This window comes from Furipterus horrens, unplaced genomic scaffold (assembly GCF_987537825.1).
Source record: "Furipterus horrens unplaced genomic scaffold, mFurHor1.1.pri manual_scaffold_1, whole genome shotgun sequence".
NCBI lineage: Eukaryota > Metazoa > Chordata > Mammalia > Chiroptera > Furipteridae > Furipterus > Furipterus horrens.
The window spans coordinates 193,122,270-193,148,718 of record NW_028327171.1 but is presented as its reverse complement, the minus strand read 5'-3'; the positions used below and the strand labels follow the sequence as shown (position 1 = coordinate 193,148,718).

General features: G+C 41.2%; 1 long non-coding RNA gene across 1 annotated transcript; it reads right to left on the bottom strand.

Moving 5' to 3' along the window:
• Nucleotides 1–4,883: 4,883 nt before the first annotated feature.
• On the bottom strand, nucleotides 4,884–8,894 carry LOC150022544 (uncharacterized). The gene is made up of 3 exons (XR_016509631.1): nucleotides 8,807–8,894; nucleotides 6,614–6,762; nucleotides 4,884–4,966 (listed from the first exon to the last, which is right to left on the bottom strand). It is a non-coding gene; the product is annotated as an uncharacterized LOC150022544 (long non-coding RNA).
• Between the last annotated feature and the right edge of the window lie 17,555 nt (nucleotides 8,895–26,449).

Genomic DNA, 26,449 nt, shown 5'->3' with positions numbered 1-26,449 from the left:
ATGTAGCTATTTAAATTTAGGTTAATCAAATTTTTTAAAAATTAAGACTTTATTTCTTCAGTGGCACTAGCCACATTTCAAATGTTCAAAAGTCACATGTGATTAATGGCTAGGTTGTAGAAAGTGTGGATTATAGAACACACCTTTCAGTGCAGAAAGTTCTCTGGGACGGCACTGTCAATTGAAGAATGACAGCTGTAGAGAGTCTGAGCAGGTAGTATACCCATGACCTCCTGAACACCTACCTGAAGGACTGTGAGTGATAGGTCAGGACACTTATTTGGATGAGGCTGATGAAAATGCATCCATGTCTTCTTGGCTCTTTGTAGGGTGTAATACCTGGCTCAGTTTAAAATTTACATATGCATCAGGTAAAATGTGCCTGAAAAAGAAACAGGAAGAAAATAAACCAAAATATGAAGCGGGAGTGTTCAGAGTGTTGAAAATATGGGCTATCATTTTGTTTCTGGCTATTTGTAGCAGTCTCTCAGACAGTTTTCTGTCTGCCCCTCCCACAAAATACAACACAGGAGACATTGCTTGAATTCCTGGAACCAACCATGCCTGAAGCTGTCCACTCCAGCTGGATTTTCTCCTTACATGAGCCAGTTAAGTTGATCTGAACTGGGTTTTTGTTACTACCAAACAAAAATGATTAATCTTGCTGCTTTTATGAATTTCCATAACTTCTACAATGTGTGCGTATTAATCCTAAAAATGGAAAAATGGAACTTTTGAAAAGTGTATGTGACAAACAGTGTCCTGTTTCATATATCATCCATGTGTTGGTATTCATGAGCCCTAATCAAAGCAGTTTTCCCAAATTACCTCGAACTGATTCCCAAAAACTCACAAGGAACACATAAACATGCCAAAATAACTTTGTATATTAAAAGAAAATTTGAGACAACTATTATTGCTGAATTGTTTGGAGTGCTGGCAGAAACACTCCTTGAAATTATGATTGGACCATCTTCAGCTACTCTTGTTGTCAGACTTGGTTGTAAAACACAGAGCAACATCTCACTTGACCAATGAAGCCTAAATTAGCACAATTTATCATTAGAAAGCATTCTCATTTGCTAATCTGGCTTGTTCCAAGGATACTAAATCACAATTTTCCATTTTAACAAATGAGCCTCTTTGCAAGTCCTCTAATACCCAAAAGTATGGCTGATCAGGCATCTCCAGCAGACTGGGCTCTAAGCACAGGCTAGAGGGAATTTGCCCCAGGATATTTTAGTAGGTGATGTTACTGAAAGGTTTTGAATGACCCCCTTCTGCATATTCATTTTCCCTCTGAATTGAGTGGTGGACACTGGAGTCACATCGACATTTACCTGTCTCACCTTTCTGCAGCTCCAGGGAGCAGCAAAGGATAGTGTTTCCTTGACTGTCTTGTTGAGACACCTAGTGAAAAGCCAAAAGAAAGTGGCACATTGCTGAGGCTGTGTGGAGTGGGTTCTTTGGAGGCAATTCCATGGTGCTTTTTGGCTCTTTTAAATCCTCTGCTGGCTGGCTTGACTGGGCCTTTGAACACATTACTCCTTCCTTGAAGTCACACATTCCACAGTTTGTTTAGAGGTGGCTCCAGCAGCAGGATAATATTGGTTGGAATGTCTGGCCTGCCGACCCTCCCCCAATCACCCCACCACCATCACCGAAAAGATCTGTCACTGACTTGCTACAACAGCTGCCCCTGTGGCATTGTTCTTCCCCAAAGGGGGAGGCTGACCTGCCAGGCAGGGCCATCTCAGGGCAGGCCCGTCTGCAGCTGTGCAGAAGGAAGTGTCTGACATTTACTCAGGGGCTGTTCTTGGTACCTGCTGCCTGTGCAATAGCCTCTTTTCCTACTATTGTTATTCCACGGATTTTCCCTCTTGGATTTTCCCTTCTGGTTTCCAAAATCACAACTTCTCTTGTTCCCTCCCCCAGACTGACTCTCTTTTCTTCACAGCTTCTCATTTTTGTGTCAGAGCCTCCCAGATTGCTTGCCACGCTCCAGTGTCTGTGACTGGTACAGGTCTGGGATTCCTCCAGCCGTGCTCTCGTATTAATGATGCTGCTGGGGTTAGGCTGCACCTTTCCCTGAGGGTCTTCATATTTGCTCTCTTATTGGAGAGCCTCCTACCCTCTCTGAGAAGGAGTGGAGGTGGAATGATCATCTGTATTTTAAAGATGTATTTTTAACCATTTTTTTTCTTCCTAAAATTCCATAGAACTTCCTTATTCTTTTTCACTTGACTTTTTTTGGCTCTGAGGCTCCCCAGGAATGAGCATTGCAAAGGAGGAAAATGGTTGCAATGCTTCACAGTCATAGGAAGCATGACGAGTAATAGTTTATCAATATTCCTTCTCACCAAAACGTTTGTTAACTACTGATACCTGGGCACTTTTGCATAATTGTTTTAAGGAAGATAAAAATGCATCCTGCTCATTCTGCTTCCTCCTGGGAAAAACATCATACAGCCCTGAATATAATAGTATAATAATAGTAACTAATATTTACTATGGTATTACTGTGAGTCAGGCACTGTGCTAAATTCTTCACATAGAGCATATTATGCAATCCTCCTAATAACCCTATGAAGCATTTATTAAGGAAAATAAAGACTAAAGTAACAATATTAAAGACTACGTGAGAAGCAATTTAGCACCCTGATTGAGAGCTTAGAATTTGAAACTAGACTGTCTAGTTTCAAATCCCAGCCCTCCCACTTACATCTCTGTTGCCTTGGGCATGTGACAACTCTGTACCTCTATTTTCTTATCTGTAAAATGAGATAATAATACTACCTACCTCCAGGAGTATTGTGAAAATGAATAAGTTAACCTATTTATATATATATATATATTAAGTGCCTTACAGCATTTAGAACAGTGCCTGGCCCAAAGTAAATAACATATGAATGTTGTTATGATAACTACACAGCTATGTGACACTTAGTACATTAGTTAACCTCTCTGGGCCCTTGTTTCTTAGTGCCTTTATTTGTAAAATAATGATAATAATATTGCCTACCTAATAGAGCTGTTCTGAATATGAGGGGGATACTCTTAAGCTATTGATATCTGGTGCATTGTAAATACTCCATAAATGCTAGCTATTGTTCCTTTAAGTCCTAACTTGATGGATATGGGGCCTTAAGTAGTCACAAAGAATCCATACTCCACAAGAAAAGTTCTGGGCATCAGACTACTGGTAACTATATTTAAAATGCTGGATTCAAGGATTTCAGATATAGCTACACCCAAACTCAATTTTAGAAAAAGTGAACAAAATCATTTATCAAAAGTGATTTGTGACTGAAAGAACTGAAAATAACCCAGAAGATGATTACTGTCAATTAAATCAGCCCCGTTGCTTCACCTCCATGAGGCAGCTCAACTAGCATAGCTTATCCTCTAGGTTAAAAACTTTTCTTTGTAAGGAAGGCAGGTCTCAGAGTTGCTGCTGCCTGACTGAGGCATGTGGGCCTTTGAAAGGCCACAGCCTTCAACAGAAGGGACAGGCAGCACAGGAGCATTTCGGGCATTTTGAGAACTCAGGTACCAAATGAAAGCATAGATGCCCCGCTCAGTCCCTATCAGAAGATCAGATCGTGAGAGGGAAATATGGGCGTGGAGAATGGAGGGGAATGGGAACTTAGAACTCTGAGCTGCTCCGGGGTTCAGTGGACCGGTGTGTGTTGACAAAGCGCTGTGTATGGGCAACTGACCTGCAGAAGTAAGTCTTGGAGCCCAGAGAGCAGGTGTCTGGCGCCTCTCGGATCTGGAATTGGTTTCTACCTCAGCTGACATTTAGAGGCATAATGGCAGTGTGTGTCCCTGCCAAGGATTTCAAGTGAGGGATTTATACAGCCTGTGCCCACCTACTTGCGATGTGAAATTTTGCTCTTCCGCCCACCCAATTAAGAAAACCAGATACAGAAAACTGGGGGAAGGATTATTATTCTATTGTAATTGGTTCTGGTCACAACATTTACTTTACAGCAGAATTCTGGATTGCCACCTTCCTGGTAAACAGAACAAAAACCAAAACCACCTCAGTACCAATCCTCATGCCCTTTGCCCTCCAAAGCTTCACGAATAAGGAATCTTTACTGACCACCACCTGCAAAGTCATCAGCGTGACCTCAGGCTGGTCAGAAATCCAATACGGTGACAGCAACAGCAAAGGAGGTTAGTCTGTCCTCTTTCTTGAGAGCTGAAGCGAATGAATAGAAGTCAGAGGCAGGGACTTGCTCTGCTTTGTTTAAAGCCATGTCAAAGCATGCTTTGAAATCCACGAGTTCATGCTTGATGGAGTTTGCTGTGAGCTCAGACTCTAGAATGCATTGGTACTCCAGGGCCTTTCAAGACTCCTGCATGGAATTTCATTACTGAAATTCTTCAAGTCACTTCCCATGGAAGTCATCACTCCGATGACTGTGCACCATTCACATTCTGCAGAGCTGACTCAGAGAGCCACCTTCCCACCCAGTGAGCAGCACCTCTCAAACTCTGCAGTGGTGACAGGTCTGTTGGAAGATAAGAGGTGTTATTTTTCTTGAACAGAGTTTTTCCCCTGGGGATACAAGTGACAGCAACCTACATGGGTCCCATGACCAGAAAACAATTCCCATTAACAAAGACTCTGTAAGCCACATAGGGAGACCCAAATGTGTCCCCTAAGCCAAGGTTTACATGAGCCCTTGATATTTTTTACCCTGCTTTGCAAGTTCTGTGGGCCTTCTTACTGCTACAAGAATAGTATATAGCAAACACACTGGCAGAGATATTTCCTAAAAAGCTCATGGAATCACAGTGCAGCAAAATATCTAAATACATGGCAAAGCTCTTCAATAATTTAGCCTTAACACAAGCACAGAACTCACCTTTGTCCAAAAGCTTTGCACATTTAAGCGCCATGGCGCCACAAGGCTTCCTCATGGAGGGAGCCCAGGCTGCAGCGTTTGGCATTCACCTGTCAGACACATAATTTGCTTAACATCAGTTTTTATTGATACAGTGCATTTTTGCATTAACAGAACCATTAATAAATTGGGTTCTGAAGGCCTGAGCAAATGAAGCCAAGGTTTTTGCCGGAGACATGCTGAGTGAGCTGGGCTCCCAACATTCCCATCTGGCAGGCCCTCGCCCATTTGTTTTCCCAATCATGTTGGAAAGAGTGATTTGGGATTTGCTTCTAGTGGTTGAGTTTTTCAAACCCATTTAACATTCAGGAGTGACTGTGGCTTTTTAGAGGCAGAAATGCATCCTGCCAAAGCTGGTATCTTGAGGTGTGACTTAAAAGTTTCTTTGATCCAAGCCCTCACCAGTATCTACTGTCCCCAGTTGGTGTGCTGAGGGAACCGTGGTGCTGTGTGTCCACAGAAGACACTGTGTGATAGAAGCACTGGGACAGGTCCCAACTGAGATTGAAAATGTGCCAGGCTTTAAAATTCTGTATCAGTTAATGTGCTTGCAAGGAAGAAATCATTTTGTGATTTTTGCAAGTCTTCATGGAGAAAAAATTAAAAGAAGCAAAGAGATCTACAATGAAAGCACATTTTAAAGCCTCCAGTAAGTAATTTTTATGCCACTTCTTATAAAATTTTTCAGGAGACTGAGCTCCTTGAGAACAAGAGGGATAACCATCCCCCCTGAGGTCTTTACCACACGAGAATGCTGGCTGCCTGGTCTGTGTTCATGATCTGTTCGCTGTGCAAGGAATTCATGCTTTTAAACTATAATGTTGGAAAGTCCTAAGCACTGAAATCTTTTATAAACAATATTTAATACCACTGAATGCCTTGTCTTGTTGGCAATCTATTCACGTTACTAAATAAACGTGGACTTAACTAAAGCATTCTGTTAAAATAGATCCCTGATCCTTTCTCTGAACTCCTTGAGGCTATATGTGTGGATATTCGGGATTTTTTTAGACTTTAGAAAGAGAATAAATGTGGTGAGTATGCCATCTATTACCTAACACTCCAGGGACATCTGGAGCTCCCAATAATCAAACATTAATATTTCTGCAGAAGTGCATGTGAATAGCCACATTTGGGAGGATAAATATAAACAAGGGGTTTAGCCTCATGCCAGTTCAAGTCGGGTCTCCTGCCAAATAACTTAGGAAAAACGTTTGTTGATCACAGCTCTTTAGATTCTGGAACTATGGACAAAGAATTGTGAGCCTGCAGTCTATATGGAATCTGTCTTCCCCTCCAGAAGCAGGACTGTCAAAATTAGGAATGCTTTACTATACTAGTTTTGCTTACTTCCCACTATTGAAGTATTTTAAAGTACAAGGTAAATCAAAGTGTCCTTTATATGTAACCTCTTCAAAGGAGTTAGTTGGCACTTTAGGAAGTTATGTTTTAAACTGATTTTTTTAATCTGCAAATAGGTTAAACCAAATTGCTACTTTCCAATGCAGAACAGCCCATTCATTCATTCATTCCTTCATTCATTCAAGCAAACATTGACTTAACACTCAATAGGTGCAAAACACCATGCTGGGATCTGACAGAGCCTCCGAAAGGTGTGGAAGTTGTATGGAGTAAACACACTAGAAGGCATGGATTTTAATTATAGAGCATAATATTCATGAAGAAGAAATACTTACGAGGTTGCCACTTTGAATCAGGGCAACGATTGACACACAACCTGGGGACCTAGCCTCCTGAGCTCTCCAGACACCACAAGCTGGAGGATGCTTTGCTTTTAGCCACAGTCAGTAAGCAGTGATATTACTGAGGGATAACATTTGCCATTCTAAAGAAGAAAACAGGAGAGAACAGGATTTAGACAGATATCACCTTCACATAGAGGCTCAGTGCTGGAGGCATGCATGCCAGAGTACATTCGAAGCTATTATTTGGGGTTGGAAAGGAATGAAAAACAGTGGAAAACAATTGCTCCTCTCTAATACCTGGGAAGCTTTAAGAGGGTTGCTCAGATTAGCCAGAGACTTAGGGTCATTGTCTTTGGGAGGATCAAATCCTCTCAGCTCTTCAGCCTTACCTGATCTTTGCCTACAATATATTGTAATTAATACCTGTCTTCTTGAAAATTCATTGAGGATTTCCCCTGAGGATAAAAAAAGGCAGTGAAATAACGATTTTAGAGATATTATAAAGACCAAAGAAGGTTCTAGAAAGTACAGGAGGACAACATAAGAAAAGGTTACTGGAAAAGAAGTAATAAGGCATTGACCTTAAGTGAACATGTGCATCAACACATAAATAAAACACACCCTTCTCCGGCCATGTGGCAGAAACCTCTTTAGTTCTTTCAGCTATGATTGGGCCACAGGCAGTATTACAGGATGCGTGGTCATTCCCAGGCCATGCATGTTGCATGAAAGTGAGCAGATGAGGCCAACAGCAGCCTCCTTCGGCTGCCATGTGGGCTGGCCCAATGAAGAACCCTTTGTTCTCTCTTCCAGTGGCCACCACAGTTGCTCTGTGTTTTATTTTCACTTAAATTGCCATTAATCCTAAACTATAGAAAAACATAGCTTTTGGCACTCCTCTGTCCCCTCCAAAAGCAATACAGTCTGCAGAGAAACCTTTGATGGTGCAAGCCCTGCCTTGTACACACTATAAAAGATACATATACTACCCATTGTCCCACAAGTACTTTCAGAAAAGTGCTTCGTGGGTCCCTGGCCTTTGGGCTTCCAAGGTGGACTGTGAATAGTGCCTCTTGTTAGGGCAGTTGCTATAGTGAGCCCTTGTTTTTCATTCAATTGCATAATAAATAATACTTTATACATAGTGAGGGGGCCACTATAATTGCCTACTCTTCATGTGGTCAAAAGGGGGAATTTGTAACCTTTGAGTAATGAAAGAGAGCACCTGCTTCTTCAGCTTACTCGCATTTTGATTCTTTCCCTCCCTGCAAGGAACTGAGGTTAAACACGTTCTGAATACTTCCATCAATGTGAAAATCAATGATTAGCACTTTAAAAAATATCATTTTAAACTAACACTTTCCTAATTGTTTAGAATGAGATCTAAATGGGAAGTTGGCTTTATATTCACCAACACATCCTCTGAGTTCTGCATTCCATGACACTCAAGAGATGTGTAGTCACATTTAAGGGACTTTGGGGAGAAAACTGTAACACCAAGAAACAGAAAATGTGGTCTAAGTAAGCATCTATGTCGCATGATAAGTAGTTGACAGCTCTGGGAATATCTGATTGTTCTGGAAACATAGAAAATTGGGAATGGACTAAAAGAAATCAAAGGGGGCTAGAAAAGGGGCACTCCTCCTGCTAATACACAGCTGGGGGTCAGGAATGATGCACTTCTGGGAAATAAAAATAAAAGGAGCATAGAGGTTAATAAAATGGGGACATATTTCTCTCTCCAGACACAGTGAGGTGAAAATTACTTATCACCTGCTGGAGCGGATGTGAGAACGGGCCAGTGACCAAGTGTGTGGCAGTGAGTATTTCAAAAGGAACAAGCAATCTCCAAGAAGCCCTGCAACAGGTTTCCTCTGGCTTCCTAGCCAAGCAGTATCTTGCGGCTCTGTCTCCTCATTAGAGGACAACATCTGTTCCTTACTATAATTAGCTCACAGTTCAATAGTTAGCTCCAGTCTCTTACACCTGTACCACACACAACATGGAAATTACAGAAGCACATGTTGTTTTTTTCTTAAGTCACCTCCACTTACACACGTTGTTAAGCATCTAATAGAAAATAACCGCACAGTCCCTAGCCCCCTTCCTCCTCGGAACACTTTTTAAAAGCAAGTTGGGAAAGTCTTTGTTTTTATGGGCCCCAGGTCCCATTTTCAATCTCACCTCTATGCTCCATGGCTTTCCCGAATTAAAGAAGGTCCCAAGCACTGTCAACCAACCCACCATGCAACAGGCCATAAAATCTTGTTTTCAGCCACCTGCAGGATGATGGAGAGAAGAGGAACTGAACTGAGAAAGGGGTGGGGGAAGAACTCCAGCTGGCTGCTGAAGACGGTTTCAACAGCATTCTTTGGAGGGTGAAAGGGTGCAGAGTCTCGGGTCATTTCCTGCCAGGTCTGTGCTGCATGGGGGGAGAATCCGTAATCACACTGTCTCACAGTTCCATTAGTGTCAAAGCTCATTAGGAGCCCAATCCACTCAGCAGCAGCGGGCACACAAAAGAACTAGCCAAAGTCTGCAGAGTGCAGCGTCCTCCATTCCAATTTGGGGGCGGGTGGGAAAGAAGGATTGTAAAATTCCTGACTGGGTAATTAGAGTCAGCAGGGAAGCAGATAGGCCCTAGCAGGCATCTCATTTCTCTCCTTACAGTTTTAGAATATTGGCGGGGACTGCTTTCTTCCAGGGGTGAGTCGAATTATGACTTTGTGAGTCATAATTCACAAAGAAAAATGATCATCAATTCACACCCTGTTCCCAGGGCAAGCCAAGGAGGCACACTGTGGTTACTATTGTTATTAGTGTCCACGTAGGGCAAGGAGAGAAGGATGGCACAGGCGGCTGCCTTGGGTGTGGTCAACAGAAGCAGTTTAGGTAATGGACTAGCAGAAGTTTACCTGAACAAGTTCACATTCCCTGTGCACTGGGTAAAGAAAGGTAGGGAGGCTGTGGTGGCCTGGCAAAATATGGCACTATCATTACTACACCTACTTGCTTATACCTACCTACTTATATCATTCTGATTTTCTTCGAATTCTACCGCAGCTCCAAAGCTAATGTGATATGGGCAAAACAGATATGAAACAGTTCATTGTGGCTGTTGGGTTTGCCTTTTATATCAGTTCTATAAAATATATAAACTTACCCAAAAAGGATTTCTTTTTAATTTTTTGTAATTGAGATGTAATCTATATGCAATAAAATTGACCTATACTAATTTTGTGAGTTTTGATAAAAATATCCCTTTGTGTAATTAGTTCTACACATAACATTCAGAATAGTTCCTTCTACGCAAAAAAGTCCCCTCTTGCCACTCGGCAGTCAATGCCTTTCCCTACCCTCAACCCCACACCCCAAACAACCACTGATCTGACTTACAGTTATTATGATTTTGCCTTTCATAAAACTTTATATAAATGAAATCATACATAGTCAGTTGAGCCTGGCCTCTTTCAGATTCTTCTCTGAATATAAAACGAAACACATAATATCAAACGAAGTGCAAAAAATTAGGAGAAATGGTTAAATATGAAGACCTTTATCAGTGCTTCATTAAAACAAAATTTCTGAAGACCTTGCGGAATGGACTACTGTACACTAATCAGAAAGCACTACTGAGATGAGGACCAATGTAAAAGTCTGAGTACAGGAGGGTCCATACCTGTGCTCCAAGAGACTGTCATTCCCAGATTGAATTGGCTGGGTTTGTGCATCAAGACATAATACCACACTGCCCTGCTTTGCTCAACTTCACTCTTAAAATGTCAAATGCTGTTCTTCGGGCTTCATGCAGCAGCAAGGTAAGAGACTAAACCTTGTTGCTGTGAGGGCACCTGCGTGGCTGCACCTGGGGGAGAACGAACGATAGCCACCTTGTTGCTCTCTGTGCTGGCCCTCCACTTGGTCATCCTAAAAACTGCCTTTTGCCAACAGAAATAATTTCTTTCATTCTCAAAAAGACTAGAAAATTACAGAAATAAGAAACCAGTTTAAGCATCACTTTTTCAGCCAAGACTTTATTTTTAAGAACACCTGAAACCACAATCATTCTGATTGCATTCTGTTTTCCTAGCTCCTTTGTTAAGGGCCTGACCTGAACATTACTATTATACATTTTGGGATTTCTGGAGACCAGTTTTACCCTGAGGGGAAATAAGGAAACAAATAAGCTTTAAAAAAAATTTTTTTGACCTAACCCTACATCCTAAGGTCACCATTGAAACACATCAGATTCAAAATCTGCAAGGTCTTGAGGCCAATCTCACAGGAAAGTCAGGAAAACTAGAAGCTGTGAAGGACATAGATCTGCTGAATATATTAAGTTTGCATATGTGTATGTATGTGCATTTTCTAATCCTCTCAGGGAAATTTATACCAATTCATACAGATGTACTCTTTTCTGTTTATTATTCCCAAGTGTGCAATGGAAGTTAATGTCGTGCAAAGGGGAAAAAACTCTGGAGTTTGACAGCGCTCCACCTATTTTATTTTAAGGCAAAACAAAGAGAATGAAAACTTGTTCTTTCAGACAGCGTTTCTCATTCTCTAATTCTACCTAGACTGGATCGTCTTAAATCTGATTTGGGATTTGAGCATTATTTGGATTAGCTCATTAGTGGGGCACCATTCTGACAAGCCACTAATCTGGGGCACTAGTGCATAGCGCCATGACAGTATTATGCTGAAAATGAGAAATCTAATGAGATTAGGCAGATCCTAGTGCCCATGGTCTAAAGGTACTTTGTATGGACGTCCATAAGCTCGGGGATGCAGGAGGTGGACACATTGCAGCTCTGGACTCAGCTGAGTTAGGACAAAGCCACCCGGAAGTGATTTTATTCAGAAAGGCAGAAACCTTTACTAAGCAAGCACTGTGCAATGTCAAGCAATTGCTCGGTTAGAAAAGAAGAAGAAAATGTAATAATTTGGAGTGTGGGTATCAGTAGAAGGGGCTGTGAGCAGAAATGAAGTTTTAAGGCAAAACTCTGGTGTAGTTTCATGTCTCTGTATGAGAAGCAGAACAAGCTACATACAGGTAAGGACCACTTGGCACCTGGAACCAGAAACCTGATAAGTTCTAAAGTTACTTGTCCAGTACCGGCTGTCCAAAAAAATCCCACTGATGTTTCCCCCTCTGTTTAATTGATTTTCTTTATTCCCCTTACTTGTAACTTTGATTGTTTTTAAGCTAAACAGAACATGCTGGTTCCTTTTTGCTTAGAATGGGGCTGTCGCTAGGATCAGAAAATGTTGGATTCCAACAATGCATGATTTATAATGTCCAGATGTGGCTACGGGGCAGCGCACAACACTCAGTGTAAGGGGTCTTTGTGCCTCCTCCATCCTTTCCCTCCTCCTTCACTTGACGAGGAAAACAAGTTTCCATGGCATTTGCTTGCTTGTAAGTGGAAAATCAAGCCATTAACAGAGGCTGGGAGTTGGCCCCCTGGGACGTAATTCCTTTTTCATTATTGTGCTGGTGTGCCACCTAGTGGTGACTTTTAGGACTCTCTGAAAGGCCTGCTTGTTGATGAAGCGGCCCACAATTTAGCATCCTTCCTAAGGCCAAGGAGGGGGGAAAAAATTCAGTGTTAATCCATTCTGTGAATCATCTTTAAAATGAGTGTGCGCAAGACAAAGGCAAATGTATTTTCAGCACATGATAACAACATACGAAACGAAGCACGTCGCTTCTTTTGTATTCTTCTTTGCCAGGCAGTGAATAACCCATTACGACTTAAAAGTCAAGAATTATCTTTTAAGTAGTTAGACCTAAATACATGACAGAACTGCTTCCTCTTTCTTAGTTTACCTTTTCAAAAGCATTTAGGAAAAGAAAACGTGTTTAGGGATTTAAAGAAGAAAGTCAGCCAGCAATTAATGGGTGACTCATGTTAATAGCATACCTCTGTTTTAAATATCTTAATCAGATTGGGATGAGAACCTTAGGCATATTAGAACAAATCAAGAATTCCAGTTCCAACACAAAAGGACAAAGAGGAGACACAGACAAAATCCTGGCGCCGTAGAAATGTAAGAACTTTCTAGGGCTGAGGAAAAGATTCCAAGGGAGAGAGAGAGAAAAAAAAATCTTTCCTTGAGAAATGCAGAAATGTAGCTTCAAAAACACATTTTAACTTTTCCTGCCAGAAAACAAAAGGCACAGTCCAAAAGAGTTGTCAGAATCTCAAAACACTGAGTTCTAAGAATCCCTGGGAGATGACATCAGACACTGGAATAAGCGTTACTCTGGTGAGACAAGCCTGGCTGCATCTGTAGGGTTTCAAGGATTCAAAACAGAAAAAGAAAAAAAAAGCTGACACAACTGGACTCCCCCCGAACTCTTGGTGAGAGGGGGGAAAATCATCCATGATTTAAAAGATCATTTTTCTAAACATAATTGTTTATATGAATCCAGGCAGCAAAAGAAAGAGAGGTTTTTAGGTTTTTCCTTTTCAACAAAATCCATTGTAGCTTTTTTTTTACTTTTCTTTCTGAAATTCATCAACACTCTCTGTCATTCAACTGTAGTTGAGCAGTAATCTATTATTTCACTTAAACACACACTAAAAGAGGTGATGTTGATTAATCCAAGTAGGAGAAACAGACATGCCTTGGAAACTAAAGCTCTGCTACAGCTTCAAAAGGAACGTCAACTGGCCATTGGGAACTCTGTTGCTAGGGAGATGGTTACCAGGCACAGGTGCTTGTGTGGCAGCCCTCAATAGCTTGTTTGATACCCTTTGGAGTGAGAGATGTCATGAATGAAGGGTTTTCAAATATTTATTTTTTTTCTGTGTGCCTTGGAAAGAAGGGGCTGCACTGGAATGGCTGCTTTTTAAGGGCACAATTAGGAAAAGAAGCAAGGAAGAATGGGAAATGGGAAAACATGATCAGACAGCCATGCTGAAAGTGGGAAGTGTGGGGGAGGCATGGACCAGGAAGTGACCCCCAGGACAACACACCCTAGAAACCCCTGAGGTGAGTTTGGAGTCAGTAGCAAGGCTGACCCACGAGGACAAAGAAGCCAACATTATGTGACTTCTATTAACCATATCTCATTGAGAGCGACCCTGTGCCAGCCATTCTGCCCCCCACCTTACACACTCTGTCTTATTAATTCCCACATTCACCCAATGCAAGGCCTTATTATCACCACTTAACATGCAAGGATACCAGAATGGGTAGGGAACTTGCCAAATGCTAATGTTCTCTTTTTTTTTTTTTTTTTTTTCTTTTTTGGTCTGCTTTCAAACTCTTGTTTGTCTCCAAATGTCTTCTTCCAGGGTGCTCTCATAGGACTTAAAATTGCTAAGATTTAATAGCAAAATTTTATAAAGCACTGGCTCTGTGCAATGAAATTTTTGGATGGAGTGTGTGTGTGTGTGTGTGTGTGTGTGTGTGTGTGTGTTCAATGTAATTGCAGACACCAGTCTGGCCTTTACTGGAGCTTAGAATCTGGCCAATAGTAATGATAATAATAAGCACATGCAAAAATAATTTTTTAAATATTTTGCCTAAAAAAATTGATGCGTGAAGAAATATTGAGGGCAGGTGATGAGGGAGAAATTCACTCAAACTAGAATATTGGATATAAAGTCTAGATGGATTTCAAGTAGTTAAAAATGGGAAGAGGAAATCTTTCCTGGTCAGGGGATGATGGGTGGGTTGTGAAAAGCAGATATAACCAAAGAGCTGATTGAACTGACTTTGGGTAAAAGGAATCAAGGAAAGACTTCCCCTCTGTGAGATCCTAGGAGAAAGGACAGACCTCCGTGAGGGAATTAAAGGAACCATTTTAGGAAAGAGGGAATGGGTGATGTGAACTGGTGAGATACATTGGGTGTTTGCCAGTGTGAGTTCATGGGCGTGTGTATGTGTGCAACAGTGAGCCTGGGTTGGGGGTGAGGAGGTGGCAAAACGAAAGGCGAGAAAGACAGAGGGAAAAAGCAATGGATAATCGATTTAGCTTTCTGCGCTATTTCACCCAGAACCAGTTCAGGTTAATATGTAATCCATGTATTCTGTCGTGCAAGTTTCTGTCCTTTACCTAAGAATGGAAAACAAAAACTAGCATATTTGCATTCTATTATTAATGCAAAAGGAAAAAAAAAACTGTGTCTGTAAGTATTTGGGGTTATCACAAGTAGGAAATATATAGTTATGTATTTATAATTTATATATTTTACAGGTAATTATATATATTACATTTTTTTTTCAAAATCCAGGAGGGAGCACATGTCATTCGCAGCAGTGCAAGCCTGCATTCACCACCAGTGGGGCCGAAGGGACACCGCAGGGGCTGTGGGGCTGCAGCTGCAGGGGGGGCAGATGTGAAAGCACCAGGTCAGGAGGCCCCTTCAGGGAAGGTGAGGCAGTGAATTATCTTTATAGCCTGGAAATGACATATCTCATTCATTCAGTGAGTTATGCACCTTCTGGATTGAGTTCATGGACCTATGAGTCATGCAAACATGTCTCTTTCTTTTTCTTTGGGGACAGCAGGAGGGTAGAAGGTTATGTCATGATTGGAGAGGGAGGGGTAAGGGAGACATGGGCTGATCAATGTTTCAGGGCCTCACTGAGCAGGTCTGGGTCTTGGTAGAGTCTGTTGCATGTGATGGTTTAGCAGCCAGGCCTGCTTCTTCTCTGGCATGAAAGCATGCAGCCAATCACTAAAACCCTGAATGAGGCTCATTCCAAAGGGAAACTATTTCCTCTTCTGCAATTTGACTATTCTTTCATCTGAGGGAGGTGTGTGAGTATGTGTGTGTGTGTGTGCGCACAGAGTGAAATTACTTTTGTACTTTTATTCAAGTTACATCAAATTAGACGAGTAATTTATGCCACCATGTGATGCCTGGCTCACAGATAACTATCTGTTGCCCATCTAGGAGGAAAAGGCAATAGTTTATATGCAAATACTCCCCTGCTCTGCTTTGTTGTCTTTGTAAAAAATCAAACCTCCCTGCCTTCAGTCCCATTTAAATAAAAACATCACTTGCCTTGAACCAGAAGAATACATGATCCCAGCTGATTGATGCTTTTCCATTTATTTTATAATGTTTTTTTATTTTCTCAGCCAGGGATTGTTCTCCCAAATGACAAAGAGGAAATATTTCCCAAACCGTGAGCTGTGATTGACTGGCTTGGGCCTAATCAGATAGTGAGGTGGGGTGGTAGGAAGAAAAAGTCATGATTTGTCACACTGGTGCTCAGTTCTGGATAAAGAGGTGCTTTGCAATGTCAGCCAGCCTAATCTCTAGGTCACAATCAAATTATCCTCCCCTTTCTCCCCCACTCTTCTCCCGTCATCTCTCCATATCTCTCTCTACCTCTCTCTCTCTCTGTCTCTCTCTCTGTCTCTCTCTGGCATAAACACAAACTACCTCTTCAGATCTATCACTGACAGAACAGTTATTAAACAAAATCTCAGTGCAGGGAATTAATAATATCAAAGATTTATTTCTTTATCAAATGTTGTGGCCTGAAGGAAGAGCACTTTGTGCTTGTAGAAAGACATAAGTACATTAATCACCCAAGGAAAAAGGATGAGTTTGTGATTTTTTAATACTTGTCAAATGAGTAACACAAGAGAATGAGATAGAGATCTCCAGAAGTATTTGTAAACACGAAGAGGTTAGAACCTGTGTCTGTGTGTTTTTTTGTTTCTGTTTTGTAAGGATTCATGGTCACATGGGGGTGTGCTGAGGAAGTGAGATGGACAGGGAGGGTGCTGTTCGCACTGTCTGGTGGTGGCCAGCCCAGCCACAGATTGGAAAGGAAGAACCTGCAAGTGTCATCAGTCAATCTCTAAATCTGAGGGTTTGATCGTTCAGCTCTCTTTGCGATCGGTGGGTGAAGGGGACAGTGGGGTGTGAGGAGGTTAAGGCAGGCAGGGAGAATAGAGCTACAGATGTGAGCTATAGGATATTCAACCCCATTACATGTTGTGTATCTCTTAAAGCTCGGCTGTGTGCTTGCACTCGTTTTGGCAGTAGCTGTCATCCACCAGCATGCGACTGCCCATGAAGGATATAAAGGTTGGCAGGAAATAGCCTCTCTTTCTTCCTCTTGACCTTATTCACTGGGACACTTGTGCCTTGTCACTCCCCTTGATACAGGAGGAAAAAGAAGTCAAGGGGCTCATGTGAAAACTAAAATCAATGTATCTTGGTAAGAAATACAGGGCAGCCTGCTCTGTAGTTATCAGCATTGCCAACTTAAATTGTCAATTTGAGCAAAAGCCATGATCATCGTCACAGACAAAGAGTGTCTTCATCTAGTGGCTGCATTTCTGAATTTATGATTATTGTATGAAATGTGCGATGCTAGCAGTTGTCTTCCTGGTGGTTAGGTTGCAATTACAAATCAGAGCCACTTGTTCACGGCTGCTCCCATTACCATCATGTTGAATGTCTGTGGGCGGCACTCAGGTTGATGCCTGAGAAGTAGTGCAGCCTGAAGTGCAGAGGAGTTAATGCCCATGGGTTACTCTTAACCAAGAGGGGATGGAAGCCTGCAGATAAGTACCCTAGTCTCCATCTTTTGATAATTCTAGGAGGCATTCTTTATACTTCCCAGAAGTCTCAGCCAAATGGAGCCAAACTGCCTTCAGTGGAAACCTTGCTAATGCATCTTTCTACTGGCTTTTTCTTTGTTTCTGTCTCACTCTTCCTGCTTCCTTGCTCCTACATCTGTGTTGTCTCCCAAGTAAACTACCTTTACCCAAGTCCTTGTCTTGGGCTCTGCTTTTAGGGGAAAACAAACTCAGACAGCACCTATTGCGCCAAGTACATTTCTTCAGAGCACTCATACATTGGTAAATCCTTCACCAATGCTTCTTTCTCAAATCTAAGATGCAAGCTGCCAAAGATGGTGATTGCCTTGCCACCTCAATCCATGGCATGGAGACTAGGATGAAGCCAGCACTGGAGGTGGCACAGTAACCATCCAACATCCAGGGGCATGTGAGTCTACAAATTGCTGCTCAAATATCATGGGAAGGGAGCTAATTTAAGAATCTTTTGTTAACCCTCCCATGTTCAAGCTGGCATCAGAAAATGGAAATGAATTCATTCAACTATGAATTCATTAAGAATTTACTGAAAATCTAGTACACACTCAAGCACTATACTAGAGTCTAAAGACACAAAGGTGAACAGATGGTTTTTGTCTGGTGGAACTTAGTGTCTTATGGGAAAGACATTTATCAAATAATCATACACATAGATGTATACCTATAATCTGTGATAAGTGAAGGGAGCTCTAACAGGGGTCTGACCTCTATTGGTGGGCCTACGAGGGCTTTCAGAGAATTGATGTCTCTGAGGGATAAGGAAGAGCTGGGGGGAAATGTGGGTGTTGGGGAGAAAAAGCTTCCAGAGGGAAGAGCATACATCAAGTCTTAAAACTAGGAGAGGGTGGAGGATTGATTATTGAAGGAACAGGAAGCCACTGTGAATGAAAAGCAGAGTTAGAAGTGTCAAAAGTGTTGGCTGAGACTAGAGAGGCTATCAAGGGCTAGATCATGCAAATGTGTTTGTGTTTATCTGAAGAATAACAGGAATCAACTAAAGAATGGGTTTAAATTTTTTTAAATTATATTAATAATAAATGAATATACTCTTATTTTTAAAACATTTGAATAATATATGTAAATCAAAAGTTTTCCTGTATCTGCTTCCGCAACCAATTATGTTCACAGTTGTTACCTGCTGTGTCAAACAAAACCAGACTTGGTGATAGCGCAAATGAATGGTCTGGTACTGGGTCAATGCTACAAGTTTAAAAAATAAGAAGATATATATTTAGTCACATTACTTGTACTAATTCAGAGAGAGCTAAGGAGCTATTTTTGGTAACAAATTTTATTTGAAAATATTGTTTAGTTCATCTTTACCTTTTTCTTTAAATATTCTATTTTTATTTGTTTTATAATGTGCATATAATTTAAAGATAAAACATATACTTGTATTGGGGGGTGCTTGCTCTATCTTTTTTTACTCATGAGAATCACGAATAAAAATCTTGGAGACCACTATAACTGTGGTTAAGGACAAGATTTCCAATATTGGTTTGCTTGTGTTTAAATCTTGGACTCATCATGTACAAACTCAGCGTTCCTGACAATTTACTCCATCTCATTGTCTCTCACTTCTAAAATAGGGAGGATAATAGTACTTACTTCAAAGGGTTATTTTGATAATTGGATTAAATAAAACCTGTGAAACACTTAGAATAGTGCCCAACACATTGTAAACAGTCAGTAAAGCTTAACAATTACCATTAACATTGTTAGTATTGTTTGTACACAACCACTTTACTGAACTTCATTTTTGGTTCTAGCAGTTTATAACTTGATTCTTTTGGATTTTGTTGGTCAAAACTTATTTCCTGGAAAAATCACAATAATTCTGGTATTTATTTCTTATTTCTTTGTCTTATTTTATTGTCCTGGTATTACCTTTCTCACTGAAACATTAGCAATGAGATTCTTTAATAGAGAGGCCACCGCTATTTCACCATTAAGTATAATACTTGCTATAGATCTGGTACACTTGTTTTATAAAGCTAAGGAAAGTTACTCCTATTATTAGGCTGCTCAAAGGTGTTATTTTGTATTGTGGAGAGAAGGTATTATTACTCAGTAAGTGAAACAAAAAGCTGAATTTACTACTTAAGGAAGAATATACTGGTTAACCATAATCTCTCTGAGCAAAGCAGCCTGCTGATCAAAGATGGGGTTGGGGTCAGGGATTTGGGGGGGGGATTATGTTGGTGACAGAGGCAGTAGTTATTTGACAAAAACTTAAAAGTATATTTTTGGGAATCAAGACTTGCGGTTGGTTAGATTTCAGAACTGTCAGTGCAGTAACTCCACTGCTAATTGGTTGACCCTCAAAAATATGAAACTCACTAATCAGTTAACACTCATATGTGGGTTAGTGAAGTGGGTGGCTATTTATTAATTAGATTGTGGTGAGTTATCATCCATTGATCAAATAGCAGGTAGGATGTGGTAACTAGAAAATACAGGAGGGGGAAAAAGAAGGTGGTTGTCCTGGCAGGCAATGTCTTTAGAGATGTTTAGATAAACATTAGCAAGATGGCACATGTGGGGTGGGGGAGACCCTTGGTCCTGGGAGGTGAATTTGGGGCTGGATGACAAATGAAGCAGAGTGTACATGCAGTCTGGACAATGTAGAAAAAAACACAATAGGTGGTTCTCCGGGTTGACAAGGCAAGCCACTGTCTTTATGGATATGCAATCAATATAATAAAGCACAGCAGGAGGGCAACGAAAGGCAAGTACTACTTAGATATCTAACCAGGTGAGCTTAATGAAAAGAAGAGCTTTCGGCAGGAATTCAGGTGCCATGATTTGGGGAAGGGGAAGTTTTCAAGATGAAAATAGGATTCAAGCTCTAGAAAGTCTGGGTACCACACAGGGTATTCAGGCCAGGAACCAGGTCTTTGATGACATGAAACACATCTAGTTAGCTAAATGGGGCCACAACATGATCTCAGAAGAATGCAGAAATGTTTTATTAGGGCAAAGACCCAACTACAAACCAATCCTGTAGGAAGAGTGACTTAATGCAGAGATCTCTGATCTCTGAGTATGGTAACCAGAGTTTCAAGGGCAGGGATGAGCCTCTCATCCAGACAGGTGGTTCTCCCTGCGTTGAGGGCAAAGAGAAATCACAAATGAGGTTCAAATAAAGAGCCCTTAATGGAGGAATTATGTGCATGGGTGTTGGCAGAATTAGGGTCAATTAAGGGATGGTGAGGAACCCACAGACTAGGGGTGAGCCTTACCTAGGACTAAAATGGCAAAGAAGGGAAATAGTTCTGTAAGACCAAAGAGCTGGAACCTAGGAAGAATTTCCTGGTGTGTATTTTTGGTTCTGAACAACACAGCTATTCCAAGAGACTAAACACTAAAGCTGAGGAGTGAGGGAAGAACTACCCTGATCTGACTCTTCCCCCATGTTTGACCTTCAGCCAGGGCTTCCCCTAAGCAGAAGCCAACCGGCTAGGAGCCAGGGTGATGCCATCCACCAGGAGTCATGCTGCTGGGGCACAAGGGAGAACAGAACACAGTGGAAATGAATGGGGAAGGTAAGGAACAGAAAATGACCACCATGCTCTCCAAGCAGCAAGAAGGGGTCCAGCAATGTCAAGTCAGTGGTGTTTCTGAAATGCATTTTGGGATTTAGGCACATTGCATAGATTCCCAGTGAAGAATGCATGTGTTCCTGGTTCTGCATGTACGCCTGTGCTGGGCCGTCAGGGGAGCCTTCCTGAAGCTTCTGTAACAGGGAGTAATGGTGGGCTGTCAAATTCACAATGGCATCTCCATGTTTTTGTCACTGTGTCAAATTATGATGCTCAGGGGAGACAAGAAAGTAAGCAAACTGGTATGTTTTGTGATACAGATTCTAAGGCAGAGAACCGTACTCCCCCCCCCCCCCCCGCCCAGCACGCATGAACCGAATGGAACCTCATTAAGACACATAGTAAATGCGGAAATTTGCCCTTTTATGCATAACCAGCCTGAGCCTGAGCCTCTGCCTCAGACGATAGGCAGCGTTTTGTGAGTTAATGGTGTGTGACACAGAAAAGGAGCTGTGAAGGGAGCAAATCTCTCTTTAAAGTGAACATTTTATAGAAATCCCATTTTCTCTGGGGCTCAAAGCCAGACTGACTTAGTGGATTAAGCTCTGAGGTATCACCATGAGGATGGATTTCAAGTCAACACTAGCCTACAAATCTACATGGAGGATGGAGAGAGACCCAAATGAAACTAACTGGTGGTATCTAGAGTATTCCCTCAAGACATATGCGAGCCTCAAAGGCTGCATCACAGAACCTCACTGAAATAACATGGCAGGTGGTGAGGAATGAGGAAGAGAAACGTGCTATCAAGATGATGCTAATATTCACTATGATATCTGTCGAATTTTTAACCTGGGGCAATTGCCTGGTGCCAGTGTGGAAGAGGGCAGCCTTAATTGCTTTGTGCCAGTCAAATGCATTTTTTGTCAGTTCTAGAAAAACTTACATAATTGTTTCTGTCACCTCGGGATGATTTTTCCTTCCAAGTCACTTCAAATGAGGCAAGAAGCAGGTGCTCCTTTCTCCAGCTACACCAGTTTCAAGCACCCTCAGCCTCCAACACAACCGGCTGCCACAGTCCATATGTACACACATTTGCACTTTCTGTGGAAGCATGCATTATGGATAGTGCCTGCGGTGTCTTGAAATTGGTGGGATTCAAGTGAAGACTGTAGAACAGGCCTGGCATGATTGAAATGGCATCCTGACATGAGGGATTGCATACTTCCTTTGTTCCATTCTCTCCCCTCTTAGCAGAGAAGCTGTTTCCAGGGCTGACAATGGGGAAATGGTACCAGGAACTATAATTCTCTTACTACTAGTTTAAAGATGTAATGAAAGCTTTTGAGCTGTCATTTTAGTTAACCATTCTCCTATTTTCTGTCTGGGATCCACAACCCCACAACCTCATAGGTATAGAGAGAAAAGTCTCCAGGTTATTTTTTCTGATATGGTCAGGGTCAGGGGTAGGACTGTGGAGGCCTTTTTAAATTGTTATTTCTCTTGTGGGCATTTGTGGTTGAGATACTGGGCATTCGGATTTTTATCATATGCTTGCCATTTTGGAGTCTGGAAGCCCCATGTGTATGACTATTAGAGTAACTCACAGACAGAAAACCTGAATGCTCTCTGGTTTCCATGCTGCTTTTCAGCTGAGTTGTGCCTGAGCTTGTATAAAATGCCTCATGCTATTCACTCAGTAGCTATCACTCAGTAGCCAAAGCTGGTGAGAATTGTTTGATGTTCTTTCAGGGCCTGGAAAAAACTAAGTGATTTTCCTACAGGGTCCAGATTTCCATCTCTTCCATATATTATTATGCCCACAACAATATGTTTATTTATTCCATCACAAATATTTATTAAGTGCTGGGCTAGAGCTGAAGCAGGATGGTCAATTGGAAAGCTATTGCATCAGTCCAAGGAAAAGATAAAGGTAGTTTTGACTAGGATGGTGATGGTGGAGAAAGGGAAGAGAGAGTATGCATTTAAGGTGCATTGCAGAGGCAGAACTGACAGGACTAGCTGTATGCCAGGCCTTGGGCTTGGCCCTGAGGCTGCAATGGAAAAATAACACAAAGAAGCTGCCTGCTTTCATGGAGGTTATATAACAATGAAGAAGGAAGACAATAAGTAACTGCATACATGTAAAACGTACATAGATTGTGATGATCTCTAGGAAAGAAATATATAGAGTCATGTAGAAAAGAATATTAGGGTGGGGACAGGGAGGAGGAGGCTTCTACCAGGGTGAGAGTTGAAGGCTGAGTAGGAGCCCAACAAGCAAGGAGCTGGGGAAGCACAATTTAGGCAGATGGGAGAAACGGCGTGATGGTCGTGAGGCAGAATGAATTTGGCATGTCCTACGAATGTCAGAAGGCTGCTGTGCCTGGAGTTGTCAGTGAAAGGGAGAGAGGGTGATCTTCGTATAGTTACCAAGGTCATGCAGTGCCTGAGTACGGTATTGAGATATTATTCTAAATGAAACTAGAAGCCAGTTAAGAATTTGACATAGGGGAAAACAACAAGGTGATTTTTGTTTAAAAATATTACACTGGCCAGTCTGTTGGAACAGACTGTAGGTAGACTAGAACTGACACGTCGGGAAGCCTTTGTAGTAGTGTAAGTGCTAGGTAGTTGTGGCTTCGTCTAAGGCGGTGACTGTGAAGACAGGGAAGAGGGAATGCTTTTCAGATATATTTTGAATGTACCCCAAGTTGACAAAACTTAGTGATTTATTGGATATGGTTGGTGGATGGGCAGAGAAAAAAAGAAAATGTTTCTGGCTTGAATAATTTGTGGAGAGTGGTAACATTGAGTAAAATGAAGAAGATGGGGTGGATTGGAATTTAACATTTTTTTTCCATTTTCTTGCTCCATCTTCTAATATCACATTACTTATTCAATGATGGAGACTTGGGAAGAGTACTTAGCAAGCTGAGACTTAGGAGATAGGAATTTTTGTTCAGCTGCTGCCCACAAACAGTAATATGACCTCAACTATTTCATGGTGCCTCAGTTGTCTCACTGCTACTGTGAACCTCAGAACACCTGCTATGCTTTGAACTAGATCATTTGTTCTGCTTAGGCCCGGGATTTCATCCCACTTTCAATGTTTAAGGCACCAAGTCCAGAGGAAAGGCCATAGATCCTTATGACCTAATATTGATTCTATAGTAACAATGGGACTTGGAGAGGCAAGTTCTTTGGGTCTCCAAATTAATAATTACTGTCACTCACCTGCAGAATTGCTAGAAGAGTCATTGAAGATAGAGAATTAAGAAAGTTGATAATTTTATTGTTTTGTTAAGCACCTAAAATTGTGACAAACTTATGGGGCATTGTTTATACATAGTCATCATATACTTTTTTATTAATTCATTTGCATTTGTAGAGTATGTTTATATATACTGTTCTGTCTCTAAAACCCCTTCAGAATAACATTTTACAGAGGCACTTGAAAAGTTTAAAGTGCTATGCAAGCAAATGCAAGCTGTTATTAATATTGACTTATGAACTAATTAGATGCTGTTATAAAGACAATATTTTTTTCCTGGTGGGTACTAATTAAGATTTCAGGAACCATTTAAAGTTTGAAGCCTTACAGTTTTGACAGAGTGATATATTGTGGACATAGTACACTAGATATGCCACCTTTGGTGCTGACCTCACTCCAGGTCCTGCTGAAGGACCAGCCCTACACCAGTGATGGATGCCATTCCCTAGTTACAGACTATTGGATTAGAAAAGGCACCTAACCCAAGGGCACTAATCCACAGGATGACCAACAACTTGTAATGCTTGCACATAACCAAGATAAACTTCTACAACTAGGAGAATCCTGAGGAAATAAGAAAGCGAGTAGCATAGAGAAGAGAAAAGTTGCATAAATAGAAGCCATGAGATGAAGTTAAAGTTATTGCAAACTCAAGTGATGAAGTAGCAGATGCTCTGAATAACCAGGGGTAATGAAGTAAGGATAAACCACCATCCTCTTGAAACAGCTCACTGAAGTCCCCAGTGGCCTGCTAATTACCATTTTCAATAACGTCTCAGTCTTCCTCCTCCTCCTTATTGTAGCTATGGATACTTTTTTGTTTTCTTTTTAAGCTATCTCTTTGCCCACTGCTTTATCCTCTCTCCCTTTCTGTCTCTATCCTTGTTTTACTGTTTTTCTTGTGTTGTTTTGTCTTTTGTTTTCTGAGGATTTCACCTTCTTTCTTGTGAGTCACTTATGAAGTGATTTGGGTGAACTCAAGACCCCATTTTTCTGATGTTTGATTGTCAGTATCTGCACCTATATTGATCTCTTAGCCCCTGAACTTTTTCCATCCAAAGCAAAACTTACCAGTTTACAGTTATCCCTGTCTCCTTGTCTGATGCCACTCTACTCTCTCACTAACATAGGCTTTAAACCACAGCATTATCTTTGATTTCTCTTTCTCCCTGACTTCCTGTAGCCTGTTACATACTGTATATATAGTTTACCTCTGCAACAGATTTTGAATAGCTTCTCCTCCTTCTATTCTCACTAATAGCCACCGTTCTTCATATCCAAATGGACTGTTGCTCACTATTCAAAATCTATCTTAAATAATTTCCTTGTGTTGCATTACAGTTCATTGACTTATCCTTTCAGTAATAGTCATTTCCTTGTGAAAAAGAAATTGTCTTACTTATCATTGTATTCCCATCCTTACCTCCCCCCATAACTGAGCCTGGCACAATTTCTTTCACATAGGAGGTACTGGGTGAGTATTTATTGACTTGCATTAAGGGACTTCACTAAATACCTTTCTCAAACAATGGCATTTGAATCTAACTTCATTGGCTTTTTAACTTGCAATTTCAAGTTAGTGAACTATGTTTCTTCCATCAAATACCTTTGTACTTTGCTCATTTTGGAGGCCTGCCCTATTAACACCTACTTGCAATCCTCACTCCTCTATTAAAACTTTTAATGTGTACAAGTTTATTCAAGCAAGGAGAACCACCAACTGGAATGCAATAAAAATAGATCTTACAAGGGTTGTGCTATCTTGGGCATGTCAGATGACTAAGAAATAAAAAGACTTAATATCCTCAGATTAGAAGAAAGAAGTTTTGGAAAGAAGAAAAACATCCTGAAGAGATGGGCAAGGAAGAAGACAAGGATGCTCTTCAGAAAGTAGCTTGATGGAAATGAGGGCATTAGTATGGAATGGATCCTGGCCTGACACCTTTTCTTTAGAGGCCTTAATTGGACCTTGTAAGTATTCTCAAAAGTGGTAAGGTGTCAACACTAATGAAAATAGAACCACTTATCCTGGAAACTTCTATATCAGATATTTTTTTAATGGTGTTCTTGCAAAGTTCACAGAGAGAAGAAAGAATTTGCATGTTTCTATTGGGAAGAGCAGTTGAACTCGAGTCAGTTAGTGCTGAACTGACCCTAAGGACAGAACTAGCCTAGATGTTATCCAAAGTCTCTTATAATATAAATATTTGGCAGTTCCACCATTTAAGTAATAGTTAATTTGTGGAGGCTCAGTCTGAGTCAGACGCGACATGGACAAGATATTAAACTTCTCTGGACCAGAAGGCCGCTTCTGTTCTCTGCACTCTTAAGCCTACTCCACACTTACGTAGTGCAGCTGCTCAAAAATTGTTCCTTAGAACTGCTCTGGGTACATCAGAGGAGGGACCTATGGG